At 43.8% G+C, this 20,770-nt stretch overlaps 1 protein-coding gene across 2 annotated transcripts in view; it reads left to right on the forward strand.

The window, feature by feature from the left end:
- Lmx1a (LIM homeobox transcription factor 1 alpha) overlaps positions 1 to 20,770 on the forward strand; it is a 152,657-nt gene that overhangs the window by 35,003 nt on the left and 96,884 nt on the right. The window lies entirely within an intron of this gene.

A 20,770-nucleotide genomic window follows, 5' to 3' on the forward strand; every position in this document is an offset into this window, starting at 1 on the left:
CAGCGGACACTTGATGGTCAGATTGATAGAGGTATTAGGAGTTTATTCTGGAAGTTAGCTTTGGCATGAAGTAGAAAATCTGGGAGGAGATATACACACTACTATGCACAGAGAGGAACTGTGCACAGATTATTTTAAAAGGTTTTATGAAGATATAACTCATATGCCCCAAGAGTCATTCTTTTATCCAGACAGCTCAGTGGATTTTATCATATGTAGAGCAGTGTGGCTATCACTTTGATTTTCATTTTTAGAATGTGACTGTCACAACCTGAAAGGCACCCTTACTCCTTAGCTACATAACTTAAAAGGCACACAGTCTGTCCTCCTCCTGGCTCTCGATTTTCAGAGAAAATGCACGGGACACAGTACCTGGACTGAGCTTGTACATAGTGTTGGAGCTAAAAATGACACTAGGCCATGCCTAAGACCTTAAGCATATCAAAGATGTCACTTGATTATAGTAGAATAGAGAGGCAATTCTCTATATATTTAAGGTTATTTGAACTGTGTAGTTTAGGTTCTGAGTTATCTATTACACAAGTATGCATGTGTGGGGATGCACATGTATGCCTGAGCATGTGTGAAGGTCAGGGGTTAAGGTTGGATGTTTTCCTCAATTTATTTCTACCTTTTTTAAAAATGCATAGTCTCTCATTGAACCCTGGAGCTCACTAATTCTGCTAGAATGTGTGGGCAGTCAATCCCAAGGACCCTTCCTTCCCAGCCTCCAGTACTGGCATTACAGATGTGTGCCCCCATGCCCTACTCTTTACATGGGAGCTGGGGATCCGAACCAGGTCATCAGACTCATATGGCAGGTACTTTACTGACCTAGCAGTCTCATCAGAACCCTGTCACTGACCTTTAGAGTGTATTGTAAGTGTGTGTGTGTTGTGTGTGTGTGTGCATGTGCATGTGATATGTGTGCATGGGTGTGCATGTGATATATGTGTGTTTGTGCATGTGACATAGATGTGTGTATGTGTGCAATATGTGTGTACATACATGTGATATGTGTGCATGTATTTGACATGTGTGCACACCATGCATGTGTTTATAGGACAGAGGATAACTTTTGGGACTTGGTTTTCTCTTCCTAACACGTGCTCTAGACATCAGACTTATGTTGTCAGACTTATATTTTGTTCATTTGAGTAGCCGTGTGTGAAAGGATGCTAGTCCCACCTTTGAATGTAATGCTAACATATGAAAAAATTTCCTTATATTTCAGAAATAGTTTAAGTCTGTTACAGAGAGAAAACAATTCTTGCTATCCACAAAAGAATTAAATACCCAAGTAGAGGCCAGAGACTGTAGTCTGTTGGAGGCTGTTAACACAGACCTGTAGCCCTGATAAAGTGGGGGTCCATGTGGTTAAATTCCTTAATGTTTAGTGGGGTCAACTTGGAAAGCAGTAAAAACGCAAAGACAGCGAATGTCATCTCTGATGCTGTTAGTCAAAGATCGCCTGCTAGTCAGCATTTTCGCCTCCTTCTCCACTTCTCTTTTACATTTTTGTATCTTTTTACTTGTCTCCTTGGTGCATGTTTACTTGTGTTGTCTCTACAGTCTCCCATGAAACTTAGTCGTAGCACAATCTAACCATGCATGCAGCCTACAAATGCTGTGTTTTGTGTGCAGCAGTTTTCAACTCTTTGGATAAGTGTCAAAGAGTGTGAATGCCGGGTTGTGTGAAAAGAACATGTTTAGTCTCAGGAGAAACTGCCAAACTCTCTTCGAAAGTGGTTGTGTCGTTTCTGTGGTTGTGTGATATTTTATATACTTAGAATACAAATTTCGTTATAGCTTGGATTATTTCTATGCATTATTAGCGGGAGGCTTATGCTATACACATCCATGGTTTAAGAAGTTCTTCATATCTCTTTGTAAGTTAATTTCCAGGATTTCTACCACCTTGTAGTCCTGTCAGCAGCACATGAAGGCAACAGGCTCTTTCCATCTTCCATCACTTGGTCGCTAACCCTAACTGTTTATAGCACTTTTAGCTCGTAATCACCATGAGTTGATGGGGCAGAGATTTCTTGTGTTCCTGCATATACATATCTGGCCTCTCTCACTACCACTACTCCCCACATGCCAACCTGAACATGTGAACCTACATGAACATGTCACTGTCCCAGGGTCTACAGTCATGCTGGGGTTGGCTCTCGGTGTACCATAGTCTATGCTGTGGTCTGATGACATATACCCGCAGTCACGGTATCATACAGTAAAGCTGCTTACTGTCCTAAAATCCTCTGTGCTATGTCTCTGCTCCACATCCCTCCTGCAACTCCTGGAAATAAAGGAAACCACCCAGAGGCAGGCAGGAGCTTGAAGAGAGCAGAGTAGAAGGGAGCCCTTCAATTGTTCCCAAAGATTTGCCACTTTCAGAACATTGGGCAGTGGGATCATGGCATATGGTCTCTTAGACTGGAGATCATAAGAGGGACAGAAAGACCGGAATGGAGGGTGGGAGAGAGAGGGTGATGGAGAACATGTGATAGAAAGCAGAAGCAGGATTGTCTGAGGGAAAAAGGGAACCAGCCAAAGCTGGGCACGGTGCAGGGCAGTGGAGAAGAGTAACTAGCGAGAGCAAAGTGTAGTGACACATACACGTGAAAATGCCGAGAGGAAAGCCTCTCCTTTGTAAGCTAACCTAAAGTTAATACAAAAATCAGAAATAGGTTCTGAATCTCTTGTTTGTGCTAAGCATTGGAGGATAATAGTGAGAGATAGACAGACATACCAGCAAAGGTTCTCTACTTGATGGAACCTTGGCTTCCTGTAGTTGTGTGTGTGTGTGTGTGTGTGTGTGTGTGTGTGTCCTTGTATATGTGCACACCACTTGTGTGTGTATGTTGGTCCTCACCTGTGCAGTGTTTTTGTGTGTGTGTGTGTGTTGTGTGTGTGTGTGTGTGTGTGTGTGTATGTGTATGTCCTGTATATGTGCACACCACCTGTGTGTGTATGTTGGTCCTCACCTGTGCAGTGTTTGTGTGTATGTGTGTGTGTGTGTGTATTCTGGTCCACACTTGTACAAGTACAGGTGTGTATGTCAGGCTAGAAGCTGACATCAGGATGTCTTTCCTTAACTGTATTTTTACCTTATATTTTTGAGACTGTCTCTCCCTGATGCTGAAGCATGCTGTTTGGCTGTTTGACTGTTTGTCTGGCCAGTCCTTGATCCTCCTGTCTCTGCTCTAGTGCTGAGGTTACAGGAACATTCCACAATGCCCAGCTTTTCCTAGGCATCCAAACTCAAGACTTCATGTTTTTGTGGCAAGCACTTTACCTGCTGAGCCATCTCCCAAGCCCTTGATATGCTGTAGTTTATTTTTATTTGCAAAGCTTTGCTTTTTACATTTGGTTGTCCCCTATATTTAGAATTAGAACTGCATAGATTCAAGTGAGGAATTACCTTGCTATCACTCAAACTGTGATCTTGGCATCTTTTGTCACCCAATCTATCTCTATTGCCTTTCTCATCATGCTGAACTTTTTTTTTTTTTTTAAATTTTTTTTATTATTAACTTGAGTATTTCTTATATACATTTGAATGTTATTCCTTTCGGTTTCGGGCAAACATCCCCTCCCCCTCCCTTCCTTATGGGTGTTCCCCTCCACCCCTCCCCCCATTGCTGCCCTCTCCCCAACAGTCTAGTTCACTAGGGGTTCAGTCTTAGCAGGACCCAGGGCTTCCCCTTCCACTGGTGCTCTTACTAGGATATTCATTGCAACCTACGAGGTCAGAGTCCAGGGTCAGTCCATGTATAGTCTTTGGGTAGTGGCTTAGTCCCTGGAAGCTCTGGTTGGTTGGCATTGCTGTACATATGGGGTCTCGAGCTCCTTCAAGCTCTTCCAGTTCTTTCTCTGATTCCATCAACAGGGGTCCTGTTCTCAGTTCAGTGGTTTCCTGCTGGCATACGCCTCTGTATTTGCTGTATTCTGGCTGTGTCTCTCAGGGCGATCTGCATTCACATTTGATCCGTCTTGAGTTTCATTTGTTCTAGGCATCTAGGGTAATTCAAGCATTTGGGCTAATAGCCACTTATCAATGAGTACATACCATGTATGTCTTTCTGTGATTGGGTTAGCTCACTCATGCTGAACTCTTTTATCCTCAGGGGAATTTCAGGGCCACTTAACTGGGCCTGTAGGTTCTAGTGGTGACAGAGCCACACTATTTGAGGTTTTGCCTCTTTATAGTTTATATTTCCCTACCTGGGCAGAGTAAGGGTTCATCTGCATAGGTTTTGGGTTTGTTTTTCTTCTCAATTCATTCACACCATGCCTTTTTCCCCCTCCTCATTTTGCCAAGTTAAAGAGAAGTAACATGATTGGAATTCTGACTGGAATTATCTTGAGCTTCTAGAGAGGCTGCCCCAGTAAGCTAGTCTCCCCAGAAACAGCTCTCCATCTGCTTCAGTCTGTTTTTATAACTCCTTGTGAGGGTTTTCTAACAGCCCCACAGGTAACTTTTTTAGGGTCTCCCCACATAGTGTTGCCCATGTAAGCAAAGTCCCCTCTTTACATGACAGAATTTATTATTAATATGTATATATCATCTGCATCACTATTCATCTCTGTACATTCATTTTTAAAGCCTTTCATTCTTTCAGTTTTATTCATCTGCAGGTTTTCATTGTTGTATCTCATTCTTTCCCACGAGCATGTGTGTTTTATCAATATTTCGAGGATGGGATTTCTTAAGTATTTATGTAGTAGAACCAAGACACCATTCTAGGCATTAAAGAAAAATGGATGCCTTTCAAATATTTTATGAAGTTCAAGTCTGACATTCTTTTTCATTATTTATTTATTTTTCTGCATGGCATTTGCATGCATATGTGCATGTAGAAGGCAGAGGTCAATGTAAAGTGTTGACTTGCTCTGTTATTCTCTCATCCCTATCCCTCTTCCCACTCCTCTCCTTCCCCCACTCTTTCTGTCTCTCCAAGGTATCTCATTGAACCCAGAACTCATGTCTGTCTATCTGGATGGCCCTATTCTGGCTGGCTCTGGGTTCATCCTCTGTTTGCCTCCCAGCATTGACTGTTGATTTGTGTCACCACGCCCTGCTCTTATGTGGGTACTAGGGCTCCGAGCTCAGTTCCTTTTGCTTGCATAGCAAGCACTTTACTGACAGCCATCTCCACAGCCCGGGATGAGGGTACTCTTTATCGTGCTGGCTTGCCTGTATTTCCTGCTCTGGGTTTAGTGGATGTTGAGTTGTGTACCTATGGAACAAGAGAGAGAAGAAAGGGTGGATGGGGAGAAAAGGATGCGGAGATAAGAATCTCAGGTGAAATTCTTTCAGCTCCAGACAGCAGGAAACCTAATTCATGCAGCTTTAGCTAGAAGGGAAGGTTGTTTCTCCACACCATATAAAGTCTGGAGACGCGTCATGCAGAGGTGCTTTGGAGGCCCACTGATGCTGCCAGCGTCTCTTGCTCTTTCTCTATTTCTTTTCAATCCTGACCCATAAGCTTGTCTCCTCATGGCTTCATGATTAGTCCAGACAGGATGGTGAGCGTAGGGTCAGAAGATAGAGGGTGATAGCCCAAGCAGGACTTACCACAACTGTACTGGAATGTCTTCGAAAGCCCCGAGAAGCAGCGCTTCTTTCCAACCCTCTCATCCCCCTTACCCAAAGTCAGCTGACTATATCCTGGGTTCTCTGTGACCTGGGCTCACACAGATAAGGCAGCTTTCTACCTATGGGTAAAAGCTCTTGGATACCTGGTGGTGAGCTCACCAGTATAAGAAAACAAAATCATCCCCATTTTAGCCTTCAGCTAGATAATTTGGTTTGGGTTAATGAATAAACTACTCTTTGCTCTTGATTTTTATGGTGTTATTATTATTTTATTGTTATTTTTGCCTGAATAGACCCCGAAGGTGTACAGGATGTCAAAAAGGGTAGCCAAACATGGACTACTGTCGATAATAAATGACTCCCTTAAAAAGGAATTTCCACCATGGTGCTAAGAGAAAAAGTTTGAAAGCTACCCCTGATTCCCTCCAGCTAGCAGGAGGAAGGCCAGAGTCTAACAGAGTGATTTAGTGCCCTCCCAAGCATTTTGCTTCCTTCTCTGCCTTAGGGGAAGAAAAGTGCCTGGCTTCAAAGTTTTATTGGGGAAAAATACCCCGAATCCCGTTGCTTTTGTGGCAACTATTAATTGCTTCCTGAATTTATACAGCATAAATAAAATAGGTTGCCAGAGAGTGAATTACCCAGTGGATAAATGGTGGGTCATTAATGTAGCCTTGACCCCGAACCCAGAGGATGACGTGAGATCCGAGAGAGCTCTCAAGAAATTTACCAGAACCCATTTCAGCTGGAGGTGATGTGTTTTTTAAATCCCCCTGCAACGCAAGGAGAGGAATCAAATTAGATAATAGTTTGCAGAAATCTTCTGGGCCCACAGCCTTACTCAGAAGGATTTTATCCTCTTCTATTAGCGCCTTTGTGTTTCTTCAGGCTGTGTTAGAGTGGTACCCAGAGTGGCTTTAACTTTTTCTCCCAAGGTCAAAGCTCAAGCACACAGATACGGATGCTGTGATGAGCACACAGGCTCATCACCCTTAGTGCTTTGAACTCACAAGTAGATTCAATTCCATCTTATTTTGAAGTCAAAGATCCTAACTTACCTAAGTGAAGGTGCATCCAGAATGGGAGCTGTCCACCCCGGTGCCTCCTGAGCCATTTTATCTTCTAAACACTCAGGGTGTTTCTGCTCATCACAGGCCACAGCCGAAGTAGAGGGAATGTTAATCGTTTTTGTGGATCACTGTATTGATCTGGGGTTTAAAGGAAACAGAAACAAAACCAAACAAAAACAGAACAGGGGACTAAGAAAATAATATTAGTGGCTAACGGCCTCCCGACTCCCATTAAAGGACTGAAATAAGATACTCTGAATCCACATAAATGCTGGGCGGTTGTGGCACCCTGCCATTCCAGTACCTGAAAGGTGGAGACAGGGACCTCAGATGCCTGTAGGTTCATTTGAGAGACCCTGCCTTAAAGAGTAAGGTGCAGAGCAAACAAGAAAGATTAGCTGCCTTGACCTTGGGTTTCCACAGGCCTGTGCATGTTTGTTCCTTCACATACTACATGTCCTCTACTCACATGAACATATATACATACATGCATGCATACCACACAAACATACAAAGGGGAAGCACCCTCAAATTGGGCCCTGGGGAGATGGCTCGGTTGATAAAGTGCTTGTCTTGGAAACATAAGTCACCTGGAGGCCAATCTTTAGAACCTTAAAAACAAACAAACAAACAAACAAAGAGAAAAAGAAAAATGCTGAGCGTGGTGACACATACCTGTGATTCAAGTGCGTGGGAGGCAGAGACAGGTGTATCTTTGTTGCTTGTTGGCTTGTCAGCCTAGTCTACTTGGTGAGTTCCAGACCATATCGAGGTCCAGTCATAGAAAGAGCAGTGTGGAAGGTTCCTGAGTTACAACGCTCAAAATTGGCCTTTTGCTTCCACATGCAAATATGCACTTGCTCATACACATCGGCACATACAAGTACCTACCTACACATTTACATATGCACACATACACAAAACACAGAACTGGAAGTCTGTGAGCTTTCCCTCTTGCACCCTTTTATTCTGACAGGGTCCCACCGATTCACATTTCCAAACACAAGAAGGCACGTTTAACACCTTCTTAAGCTATCTGATACCAGACGTAGGAATATTCAGTGCTCTTTGCCCGCACTTTTTCTTTTGTAGTTTTACTGAACTCGCCCTCACTCCTGAGTATACACTATGCACACCGGAAGACAAGCCACAGCCCATAGAGAACAGAGACCTTACCCAGGCCGTGTGCTCACTGGGACCCAGGTGGGAAGTGGCTGCTGAGGAGAAGGATGGCCTGGGCTTCCTTCAGACACTCCATTGTCTGTCTTCCATGTTCTCCGACATTGTGAACGTAGAGGCACATCTGGCTCCACAGCTGTCCCTGTGTGTGACTCTGAGGACGCCAGGAGACCATCTGGGATGTTTGTATAAACAGGTATAGAGGAACAGTAAAGTCTCTACCTCTATCTCAGAGGCTTTGTAGACTCCCTTGCTTCTCTCCTCTGCCTAGCACCTCCCTCCAGTGATCTCTGCTAATGAAGCAGCTGGAAGGATCCAAAGACCCTTCCTAGCCAAGAATGCACAGTGGGAGGCCATAACCGTAAAAACTGAGGGGTTATTTGATGTCTGGACCCTGGGTCTGTACGTCTCCAAGATGAAACATTGACATCCTGTCATGAAGCTGGGTTCTGTGCTCTGTCCTCGTGCTCTTTGGTGGTAATGGTGAGCTCTCAGCCTCTCTGTTGTTCCTCCATCCATTTCCCCATATCCAGCTCATAGCACGAGTCCAGGGCTGGGAAGGGGACATTGTGTGTGTGTAGCAACTCCGTACAGTGTCCGTCTGTCTCCTTCAGCACTGTGGGTATTTCCTTCTACTGGCATGCACGTGTACATACACAAGACATCATGTATGTGGTATGCCACTCACTCTGTCTTCCTTCTACCAGTGATGAAGGATCCCCTCTACTTCATGTTACATAGAGCATGGGCAAGGAGGGTGACTTCTCCAAGATCTACCTTGACCTCTACAAGAGACCCATAGGAGGACATCATCCTTATCTCTCTTGTCAGTATCCCAAATCTTAGTAGAGTTTAAAACCTTGATTTAAAACCAGTGCTGACGAGGGGTGCTCTCCATCACTTCTGTGGGTGGCACCCTGGTGAGGGTCAACTACTAGCTGCTGGCATGAAATTTCTAGAAGGCAGAGGGATTTGTGTGGATCATCTGCATCAGGAGTGGATACACCTTTTCAAAGCCTTCCTGTGTATAACAGTTTTGCGGTGTCTTCTACTGGCTATTGGGAGCAAGTTCTCAAGACCGTCCAGTGAAATGCAGGGTTGTGGAACCCCATGCTGAGCTGCAGACATACGAGGAGTCAGGGTGACAAGGATTTACTTTTCGAGTATTGGATTAAGGGCCAAATACAACATGACTTGGGCAATTTTCACATTGTTGGCTCCTTAGCCACAAGCAATTTTTTCTAACCTCCCTTAATGCCAATTACCGCTGTTAGCACGTACTTCAAAGCCAGCACTCAAAGTACAAAGCTATGCTCAGGATTTCTGAAGTTCCTGTGCTGCTGTCCCCAGGGCTTTCCACCAAGGTTGGAGTGGGTGGAGATGAAAGGAAAGACTTTGTCTGTAGCACCCTTGGTTAGCTGAGATGCTGGGAGAGGGGAATTCAGGGGAGGTGGGTGGGGCCAGCCCATAGGAGCGTGCAGGGAATTTGTGTGGTCTCTTGTATCTCTAGTGTGATTCTCAGTAGGTAGAGAGAGGTGGAGCTTAGAATAGAAAGAGAAATGGTCAGGATCAGATGAGGTGGGCCAAATTAATTGATCAGACGTGACCATTAGGACATGCCAAACGAGACAAAGGTAGAGGCCCAGGCTGTCCTTTCTCAGACAGGGCATCTGAATGTCACCTAAACTTAGAGATAGATGACAGAGAAAGGACATTAGCTGGGCTACCAGCAGCCAGGGTGTTGATAGTCATAGCTTCTGGCCTCACGGAGGAGGGACTGTGTGTCTAAAGTGCAGGGTGATGTCATGGGTCTTGCTCTGTTAGCTCTACCCTTATTCTGTTGCTCTAATAACGACTGAGTGCCTCTCTCAATGTGCAAAGGCATGTTCATGCAGAACAGAGAGATTGCCATTATTGCTGAAAGGGCAAAGAGGCCGAGGCGTAGGAGACATGAGGGTCTGGAACCTCGAGTTTCTCTGGAAAGAGGATGAATCTTCTGAATGAGAGGGAAAACAGAGGTGAGGATATTGGCAGATACCTTTTTTAAGTAGACGAAACTTGAATTAAGAAAAAAAGACAGGAGAAGCTAAGGTAAAAGGAAGGAAATAGGTCAGTAAGACAGAGGGCTTGGTGGAGGGATAGCCAGCCTGTTAAAGGGCTCCCTGCTTTTGTGAGGTCTTTAAGAAAGGGTGACTTAGAAGAATGCACCATAGATCTGGAAGTAACCTTCACCAATGACAGAAAGCACAAAACGTGTGGACTGATCTGTTGCAAAGCATTCTGGGATGTCTGGTTCACAGAAGCAGATCTCTGAGAGGTTCTCTTAGTTCCCCTTTGCCATGCTCACTGCTCTGTCCTGAAGATGGCACAGCTACCTCCCCTGTGGTGACTGTGGTGACTGTGGTGACTATGCTCTCCCCCCTCCCGAGCAAAGGCATCTCTCTCTCCTGTGGTCAGGATGGTAGTTATTTCTCAAGGAGGTGCCATTTTGTAGAGATGTTTGCTCCCGGAGCTGGCTTGCTGTCCTCTTTATGTTTGCTGCTAACATTCCTTTCCATGCGCCCCTCCTCCATCTTCTCAGCTGCAGAGGTCAGTTAAGAGACAGATTTTGTGACATTGTCATCTCCATTTTTCAAATGTAAATTGAGTGTGCTTACTATGACAGATAAAAGATCATCTGGCCATAAGTCATTGGCATAGGCTGGGCATGACTGACTTTCAGCCAGTTACTAGGAAAGAAGGTCGGACTAGCATGCTGCTTGTTCCAGGAACTCCTCATTGTTCCTGCTGCGCTCTCTCTCTCTCTCTCTCTCTCTCTCTCTCTCTCTCTCTCTCTCTCTCTCTCTCTGATTGAAAACAACAATTTCTATGTATTTAGTGAGCTCTTTTCATATAACATTCCAAAACTCGGTATGAATTCCCGTTAGTTATTGTAACATAGAAAACCAACCTAGAAAAGTAAAACAACCACAACAATTTATTTTGTTAAGAAACCTGCAGTTTGTGCAGGGCTCAGCAAGGGTGTCTTGTCCATGGCTCCATTAGGAAGGGAGCCTCTGTTTCCAAGATGCATGTAGCTGTTAAGGTAGCCCTGGTTCTTGCCTAGGACCTCAGACAGGGCTGTTGACTTGTGTCGTTGAGAGATGGACATGCGGACATGCTTCCATGGACATGCTTCCTTTCTGTGTGTGCCATGAGGGGTTTCTCGGGCTTTCTTTCCGTTAATGCTGGAGACTGGGTTCAAAACAGGAATGAGCTAATAGATAGGAAGTAGAAGCTGCTTGTCATTTCAAAACCTGGTTTGGGAAACTGTTGAATGTCACCCCCACCGTCATAGAACCCAATGAAGGGACGTAGTCCCTGCCATTCATTGGAAGACCTGAATGACTTATAACCAGGTGATCTTTTATCTGTCAGAGTAAGCGCGCCTGATTTATATGTGGAAAAAAATGAGACAATGATGCAAAGAAATCTCTCTCTGAGCAATTTCAAGCATGGAACAGTGGTCAGGACGTGTAAGACAAATCAACCCTTTCCTCCCTGTGTTGCTTTTGGTCATGGTTTTTAGCACAGCGATAGAAAGCAAGCTGGGGAGGAGGGTGGGTTTTAATGAGGTGTCACACAGCTCTGATTTCAAGGCTACTGTAGCAGACAAGCATTCAGGGAGCTCAAGACTCTCTGAACTGAAGAAGCCAGCAACAGCATCTTGTAATAAGACTTGGATTCAAGCTGCATTTGCTGTTTATTGCACTAGAATGCTGGCAGTGCGTCATGTTTATGGGGTGCTGGGTCATCTGCCAACGGGAAGGATGCTTGTGCCGTGAGGTTGCTGTGAACATTTAATGCAGCAGCGCTCAGGAGCTGCCTGTTTAGGGCAGGTGGACAGTTATCTTTTCAGTTTCTGGGTTTATTGTTTATTTTTTATAGAGAGTGGGATAGGGCAAGCCTTCTTCCTGGTACCTTACAAAGTATATGCCTGCAGAGCGTGTAATACTGTAATTTGGCTTGTTGAACTGTTCCTACCTAACTGTAGACGTAGGAGCCAATGGTTTTCTTGGATTGTGTCTTCCTTCCCTCGTTCAGAACTGCCAGGTCCTGGTGGCTTTTGCATTTCTGTCTGTAGAAGCTGTGTAGAGCCATGTGGGTAGTTGAGGTTTCCCCAGGCATCCAAAGAATAAAACATGAGTTCAACTTGTAGAAGTGGTTTGGTGGAATGCATCTAGGGGTAGGGGGCTTCTGTAAGGACAAGGGGAGACAACGCACACACACACACACACACACACACACACACACACACACACACACACACACACAGAGCGGTTGCTGTGACTGGACATGAGGCAGAAGACCCGGGGAAGGTCACAGGGCTCTCTTACATCCTGCATCTCCAGTGGGAGGTAACAAAGGAGCCGACATTCGGCCCTGAAGCCCCCACTCGAGGATGCTCGGTTCTGCCACTGGGAGTTCTTGCTGGGCAGAGGTGCCTTCCCTGCCAGGTTTTTGTCATTAAAGTTGATCCCATGTATCAGAAAGTGGAAAGCAAGCCTTGGAACTCAGCATCCTAGTGGGATTCCAGGCTAGCTCGCTAGCAGTGTGTGCCAAGGTCTGGGGGTGGGGAGTGTGCTGTGAGCTCTTCTCTCAGCATTCAGGAGCGAGCCCTCGGCATCACTCACTCTGTCAGGACATCTCAGTGGTAATCACTTCCAAATGGTGGTGGGTGGGGAGGGGGATCCCCTGCAATCACCCAAGGAATGTTGACTCCAGGCAGAAAGGGAGGGTTTCCATAAGCATCTCCCCTTTCCAAGGGGATGGACAACAGAATATGAGATGTCTCATGAGTCTCTTAGAATCATCTATAATAATATTCATGTCAACAAAATGGAGAGGAAGGGAATAGTGATCCAGAGTGACACTGAGTCTTATCGTTGACCCTGGTGGTGCTTTCAGGATTAACTGCTCACCTCTCAGAAATGATATGTTCCCTCCCCAGCATCCTCTGAAATGGAAACTATGAAAATGTTTGTCCAGGATCATATTCTGTCTCTAAGTGGAAAGGTTGGCATAGTAAAAGGCACCGTGTTCCAGACTTGGAGGCTAGCTTGGGCTATATCACAAATCCTGTCCTCAAAACAAAAGTCATCCCCTCTGCCCTCAAATTAACTTTTAGACATTGTCCATGTCTAAAGCTCACAAGTCTAACCTCACATTGCCTCTTACTATCCATATGACTTCAATTAAGTCACATAATATTTCCAAGCCTCAACTATCGTATCTGTAAAATAAGTGTGGATGCCTTTTTTATAGGCTAGTTATAAGGTCTCAGTGATACAGCGTTGCCTGAAACCGAGTCACCATGTAGGTGATGAATCCAGCTTAAGTGACTGTATCAAAGGGGTTGCATCCTTCTTATTATCTCAGTGGTCCTGCTTTCTTTAGCTCTTCCTAACGTGCCTGCAGACTCACACGTCAACACTGTATTTAAGAACACATGCGGAGCTTTGCTGACTTCAGAATGATTTTGTTCGTGGTAACTCAGATCACTTCTGCTTGTGGCTAATAAACCTAATGCAATAAGCACACTTGGCCACATGGCTTGTACGTCGGGGGGGGGTATCTTGCTTTCCTTCCAGTATCTGGCTTTCCAAGGATTGACCCAAGATTCCTTGGAGTGCAGTAGTATTGATATGTGGGCCAAAGACCAGCTTCCCATACTGTGAGTACTGTGAACATGACAGGATCTATTTATCAGTATCAGACTTGGATTAATAGTTTCTTACAGAAACTGTCTTCTCCATGTATGGTTCCTTTCTTTTCTTTTTCCTACCCTACCTCGATGAGCAAACTCTGTAATCTCTTCTCTGGATGTTTGACCTGCCCAAGTGCCTCTGCCTGCCAGTCTTTGCAGAACCACAAAGGGTAGTATTTGTGAGTGGGGGTCAGTGGTCTTCACAGTTAGAGGTTAGCTTTCAAAACATGTTGCTCTCCAAAGACTGTTTTCATTGACACCCAAACTCCAAGTGCCAAATCAAACACAGATTTTTGACTGAAGTTTGTGCTAGTTCACAGTACATTTCTGTCCTTCCACCTGGGAGCCATGCTTGTGTGAATGGAGATTCCCTGGAGCTGTGTGTGAAATGCCTGGACCATCTGACCTAGGTCAGTGTGGCTGCCTAGCTGAAAACTCAGATCTATTTCAAAGATACTGATGTCTGCAAGTGATAGGTAAATCAGTTGACATCTCAAGGCTATACACCTGTAGCGGACTTTCTTTTGCCTATAGCATGATCTTGAGGGCAGGGTCCTGATGCTTTTCCTCATTGTCACTGTTGAATAAGCTCATTAGAAGCTAACGACTCACTCACATTCTTCCATAGCCTTGGGCTTCTTCAAACTAATCTTCCTCTCCTAGTTTCTCAAATTGGTACCTTGGCTCTCCAAATTCTTGTTGGGTGTCATTCAACACTTTTAGATAGCTGAGATTTCTACGACTTGAGCCTTTATTTTTTTGGAACTTGATTTGGTGACATTTTGATGGACTTTTCTGAAGGTCAATGATGTCACCTAGATTGTTTTTCACCCGAAAGTTAGATTCTGTCTTCACTCTTTGCCTCTCGCTTCCTGTTGTCTTTCCTCTCATTTCCCCCCACACACCTAGAGAGGTGCCCTTGGCCATCACACATCTTGTACTGGTCGGCGCGGAATGAATTTTGTGCCATTTGTTCCACTGTCAGTTATGGAACGAGAGGGAGAGTTTGGCTCATTTTGCTGGTGCTGCCTGTTGGCTTGCATGAAGCCACAGGGCTCTCTCATTACTCCCATCCATATGCACAGACACAGCATCTGTCTTCTGCCCAAGAGGACTCGGGGCATAGCTGCCAGCAGCTCTCTACTGAGCCTCCTCTCCTGCTGGCCACCTCATACTTCGTGCTGCTTGGGCATAGAGAGGGGAAGGAGGAAGCTGGTGTCTCTTCCATATCCCAATGCGACCCGGAGTGGCAAGGCTGCTGCTGCTCAGAAGTCAGACAAAAGCAGCCATATCACCACCAGGCCCTGTACCTTGGATGCATGTTGGTGTGAGAGCCACAGATGGGCCCGTGGGGAGATACAGAGACCCAGCTGCACTACTGTGTTTGGGAGAGATTCATCACTATGTGATACAGATAAAGCAAAAGAGAAAAAAAAGAGGCGCTGACAACTGGTTCATCTTTTTACAACAGTGTATTGGTGAGCTTTGGCAAGGAAAATTCAGAGCTTAGAGAGCGTGAGCATTTGTTTTTCCACTCATGGATCTCTAGGGTGACTGTGGTGACCCTGTTTCAGGGTCACCTGGACTCCGCTTTGGCTCCAGGCCTTGGATGGACTCATGTGTAGTCTCTACTTGCTAGATCAGCAGCTTCTCAGACATGTTGGCATGGAGGATGACAGAAACGAAATCACGCAGCCATGCTTCCTTACATCCGGGTGTCTGAACAAGTTGTACAGGGAAGCACAGTATCAGAGGAAGAGGGGCGTCTATATCAAAATGACCTGCAGGAGGGGAGTGGGTGTTTAGACAGTAAATTATCACATCAAGGTAAATACCTGCAGACCCCACTCAGTCCAATCTGAAGATGGAATGAGCTCGTGAAAGTGTTTCTGAGGGCTGAAGGATGACCGATGTGTGAAGTGAATTTAGTTGAGGTTAGTGGGATCCAGAGTCCAGCAGGGGCTGGCCAGGGAGAGGCAGGACTTCCTCCTTTGTGCATGCACTTCTGGTATGAGGGCCATGCTGGTTTTGGTTTTCTTTTGCTATGGTTCTTGGTGGTTATCCTTACCCAACTGGTATGTCTTCCTCAGAATCTATCTCTGTAATTTCTTTTTTTTTTTTTTTTTCTTTTATTAACGAATATTTCTTATATACATTTGAAAGTGTTATTCCTTTTCCGGTTTCTCGGGCAAATCCCCCTCCCCTTCCTTATGGGTGTTCCCTCCCCACCCCTCCCCTATTGCCGCCCTCCCCCAACTGTCTAGTTCACTGGGGTTCAGTCTTAGCAGGACCCAGGGCTTCCCCTTCCACTGGTGCTCTTACTAGGATATTCATTGCTACCTATGAGGTCAGAGTCCAGGTTCAGTCCATGTATAGTCTTTAGGTAGTGGCTTAGTCCCTGGAAGCTCTGGTTGCTTGGCATTGTTGTACATATGGGTCTCGAGCCCCTTCAAGCTCTTCCAGTTCTTTCTCTGATTCCTTCAGGTCCTATTCTCAGTTCAGTGGTTTGCTGCTGGCATTCGCCTCTGTATTTGCTGTATTCTGGCTGTGTCTCTCAGGGGCGATCTACACTTCTGCACTTCTTTGCTTCATCCATCTTGTCTAATTGGGTGGCTCTATATATATGGGCCACATGTGGGGCAGGCTCTGAATGGGTGTTCCTTCAGTCTCTGTTTTAATCTTTGCCTCTCTCTTCCCTGCCAAGGGTATTCTTGTTCCCCTTTTAAAGAAGGAGTGAAGCATTCACATTTTGATCATCCGTCTTGAGTTTCATTTGTTCTAGGCATCTAGGGTAATTCAGGCATTTGGGCTAATAGCCACTTATCAATGAGTGCATACCATGTATGTCTTTCTGTGATTGGGTTAGCTCACTCAGGATGATATTTTCCAGTTCAACCATTTGCCCTACTAATTTCATAAAGTCGTTTGTTTTTGATAGCTGAGTAATATTCCATTGTGTAGATGTACCACATTTTCTGTATCCATTCCTCTGTTGAAGGGCATCTGGGTTCTTTCCAGCTTCTGGCTATTATAAATAAGGCTACGATGAACATAGTGGAGCACATGTCTTTTTTTTATATGTTGGGGCATCTTTTGGGTATATGCCCAAGAGAGGTATAGCTGGATCCTCAGGCAGTTCAATGTCCAATTTTCTGAGGAACCTCAGACTGATTTCCAGAATGGTTGTACCAGTCTGCAATCCCACCAACAATGGAGGAGTGTTCCTCTTTCTCCACATCCTCGCCAGCATTTGCTGTCACCTGAGTTTTTGATCTTAGCCATTCTCACTGGTGTGAGGTGAAATCTCAGGGTTGTTTTGATTTGCATTTCCCTGATGACTAAAGATGTTGAACATTTCTTTAGGTGTTTCTCAGCCATTCGGCATTCCTCAGCTGTGAATTCTTTGTTTAGCTCTGAACCCCATTTTTTAATAGGGTTATTTGTCTCCCTGCGGTCTAACTTTTTGAGTTCTTTGTATATTTTGGATATAAGGCCTCTATCTGTTGTAGGATTGGTAAAGATCTTTTCCCAATCTGTTGGTTGCCGTTTTGTTCTAACCACAGTGTCCTTTGCCTTATAGAAGCTTTGTAGTTTTATGAGATCCCATTTGTCGATTCTTGATCTTAGAGCATAAGCCATTGGCGTTTTGTTCAGGAAATTTTTTTTTCCAGTGCCCATGTGTTCCAGATGCTTCCCTAGTTTTTCTTCTATTAGTTTGAGTGTGTCTGGTTTGATGTGGAGGTCCTTGATCCACTTGGACTTAAGCTTTGTACAGGGTGATAAGCATGGATCGATCTGCATTCTTCTACATGTTGACCTCCAGTTGAACCAGCACCATTTGCTGAAAATGCTATCTTTTTCCATTGGATGGATTTGGCTCCTTTGTAAAAAAAAAAATCAAGTGACCATAGGTGTGTGGGTTCATTTCTGGGTCTTCAATTCTGTTCCATTGGTCTATCTGTCTGTCTCTGTACCAATACCATGCAGTTTTTATCACTATTGCTCTGTAATACTGCTTGAGTTCAGGGATAGTGATTCCCCCTGAAGTCCTTTTATTGTTGAGGATAGTTTTAGCTATCCTGGGTTTTTTGTTATTCCAGATGAATTTGCAAATTGTTCTGTCTAACTCTTTGAAGAATTGGATTGGTATTTTGATGGGGATTGCATTGAATCTGTAGATCGCTTTTGGTAAAATGGCCATTTTTACTATATTAATCCTGCCAATCCATGAGCATGGGAGATCTTTCCACCTTCTGAGGTCTTCTTCAATTTCTTTTTTCAGTGTCTTGAAGTTCTTATTGTACAAATCTTTTTACTTGCTTGGTTAAAGTCACACCGAGGTACTTTATATTATTTGGGTCTATTATGAAGGTGTCGTTTCCCTAATTTCTTTCTCGGCTTGTTTCTCTTTTGTGTAGAGGAAGGCTACTGATTTATTTGAGTTAATTTTATACCCAGCCACTTTGCTGAAGTTGTTTATCAGCTTTAGTAGTTCTCTGGTGGAACTTTTGGGATCACTTTTAAATATACTATCATATCATCTGCAAATAGTGATATTTTGACTTCTTCTTTTCGATCTGTATCCCTTGACCTCCTTTTGTTGTCTGATTGCTCTGGCTAGAACTTCAAGAACTATATTGAATAAGTAGGGAGAGAGTGGGCAGCCTTGTCTAGTCCCTGATTTTAGTGGGATTGCTTCAAGTTTCTCTCCATTTAGTTTAATGTTAGCCACTGGTTTGCTGTATATGGCTTTTACTATGTTTAGGTATGGGCCTTGAATTCCTATTCTTTCCAGGACTTTTTTCATGAAGGGGTGTTGAATTTTGTCAAATGCTTTCTCAGCATCTAATGAAATGATCATGTGGTTTTGTTCTTTCAGTTTGTTTATATAATGGATCACGTTGATGGTTTTCCGTATATTAAACCTTCCCTGCATGCCTGGGATAAAGCCTACTTGATCATGGTGGATGATTGTTTTGATGTGCTCTTGGATTCGGTTTGCCAGAATTTTTGTTGAGTATTTTTAAGGCGTCGATGTTCATAAGGGAAATTGGTCTGAAGTTCTCTTTCTTTGTTGGGTCTTTTGTGTGGTTTAGGTATAAGAGTAATTGTGGCTTCATAGAAGGAGTTCGTAGTGCTCCATCTGTTTCAATTTTGTGGAATAGTTTGGATAATATTGGTATGAGGTCTTCTGAAGGTCTGATAGAATTCTGCACTAAACCCGTCTGGACCTGGGCTCTTTTTGGTTGGGAGACCTTTAATGACTGCTTCTATTTCCTTAGGAGTTATGGGGTTGTTTAACTGGTTTATCTGTTCCTGATTTAACTTTGGTACCTGGTATCTGTCTAGGAAATTATCCATTTCCTGCAGATTTTCAAGTTTTGTTGAATATAGGCTTTTATAGTAAGATCTGATGATTTTTTGAATTTCCTCTGAATCTGTAGTTATGTCTCCCTTTTCATTTCTGATTTTGTTAATTTGGACACACTCTCTGTGTCCTCTCGTTAGTCTGGCTAGGGGTTTATCTATCTTGTTGATTTTCTCAAAGAACCAACTTTTGGTTCTGTTGATTCTTTCTATGGTCCTTTTTGTCTCTACTTGGTTGATTTCAGCTCTGAGTTTGATTATTTCCTGTCTTCTACTCCTCCTGGGTGTATTTGCTTCTTTTTGTTCTAGAGCTTTTAGGTGTGCTGTCAAGCTGCTGACATATGCTCTTTCCTGTTTCTTTCTGCAGGCACTCAAGCGCTATGAGTTTTCCTCTTAGCACAGCTTTCATTGTGTCCCATAAGTTTGGGTATGTTGTACCTTCATTTTCATTAAATTCTAAAAAGTTTTTAATTTCTTTCTTTATTTCTTCCTTGACCAGGTTATCATTGAGTAGAGCATTGTTCAATTTCCACGTATATGTGGGCATTCTTCCCTTATTGTTATTGAAGACCAGTTTTAGGCCGTGGTGGTCCGATAGCACGCATGGGATTATTTCTATCTTTCTGTACCTGTTGAGGCCCGTTTTTTGACCAATTATATGGTCAATTTTGGAGAAAGTACCATGAGGAGCTGAGAAGAAGGTATATCCTTTTGCTTTAGGGTAGAACGTTCTATAAATATCCGTTAAGTCCATTTGGCTCATGACTTCTCTTAGTCTGTCTACGTCTCTGTTTAATTTCTGTTTCCATGATCTGTCCATTGATGAGAGTGGGGTGTTGAAGTCTCCTACTATTATTGTGTGAGGTGCAATGTGTGTTTTGAGCTTTAGTAAGGTTTCTTTTACGTATGTAGGTGCCCTTGTATTTGGGGCATAGATATTTAGGATTGAGAGTTCATCTTGGTGGATTTTTCCTTTGATGAATATAAAGTGTCCTTCCTTATCTTTTTTGATGACTTTTAGTTGAAAATTGATTTTATTTGATATTAGAATGGCTACTCCAGCTTGCTTCTTCTGACCATTTGCTTGGAAAGTTGTTTCCCAGCCTTTCACTCTTAGATAGTGTCTGTCTTTGTCTCTGAGGTGTGTTTCCTGTAGGCAGCGGAATGCAGGGTCCTCGTTGCGTATCCAGTTTGTTAATCTATGTCTTTTTATTGGGGAGTTGAGGCCATTGATGTTGAGAGATATTAAGGAATAGTGATTATTGCTTCCTGTTATATTCATATTTGGATGTGAGGTTGTGTTTGTGTGCTTTTCTTCTCTTTGTTTTGTTGCCAAGACGATTAGTTTCTTGCCTCTTCTAGGGTATAGCTTGCCTCCTTATGTTGGGCTTTACCATTTATTATCCTTTGTAGTGCTGGATTTGTAGAAAGATATTGTGTAAATTTGGTTTTGTCATGGAATATCTTGGTTTCTCCATCTATGTTAATTGAGAGTTTTGCAGGATACAGTAGCCTGGGCTGGCATTTGTGTTCTCTTAGGGTCTGTATGACATCAGTCCAGGATCTTCTGGCCTTCATAGTTTCTGGCGAGAAGTCTGGTGTGATTCTGATAGGTCTGCCTTTATATGTTACTTGACCTTTTTCCCTTACTGCTTTTAATATTCTTTCTTTATTTTGTGCGTTTAGTGTTTTGACTATTATGTGACGGGAGGTGTTTCTTTTCTGGTCCAATCTATTTGGAGTTCTGTAGGCTTCTTATATGCCTATGGGTATCTCTTTTTAGGTTAGGAAGTTTTCTTCTATGATTTT

This window comes from Rattus rattus, chromosome 10, assembly GCF_011064425.1.
Source record: "Rattus rattus isolate New Zealand chromosome 10, Rrattus_CSIRO_v1, whole genome shotgun sequence".
NCBI classification, from domain to species: domain Eukaryota; kingdom Metazoa; phylum Chordata; class Mammalia; order Rodentia; family Muridae; genus Rattus; species Rattus rattus.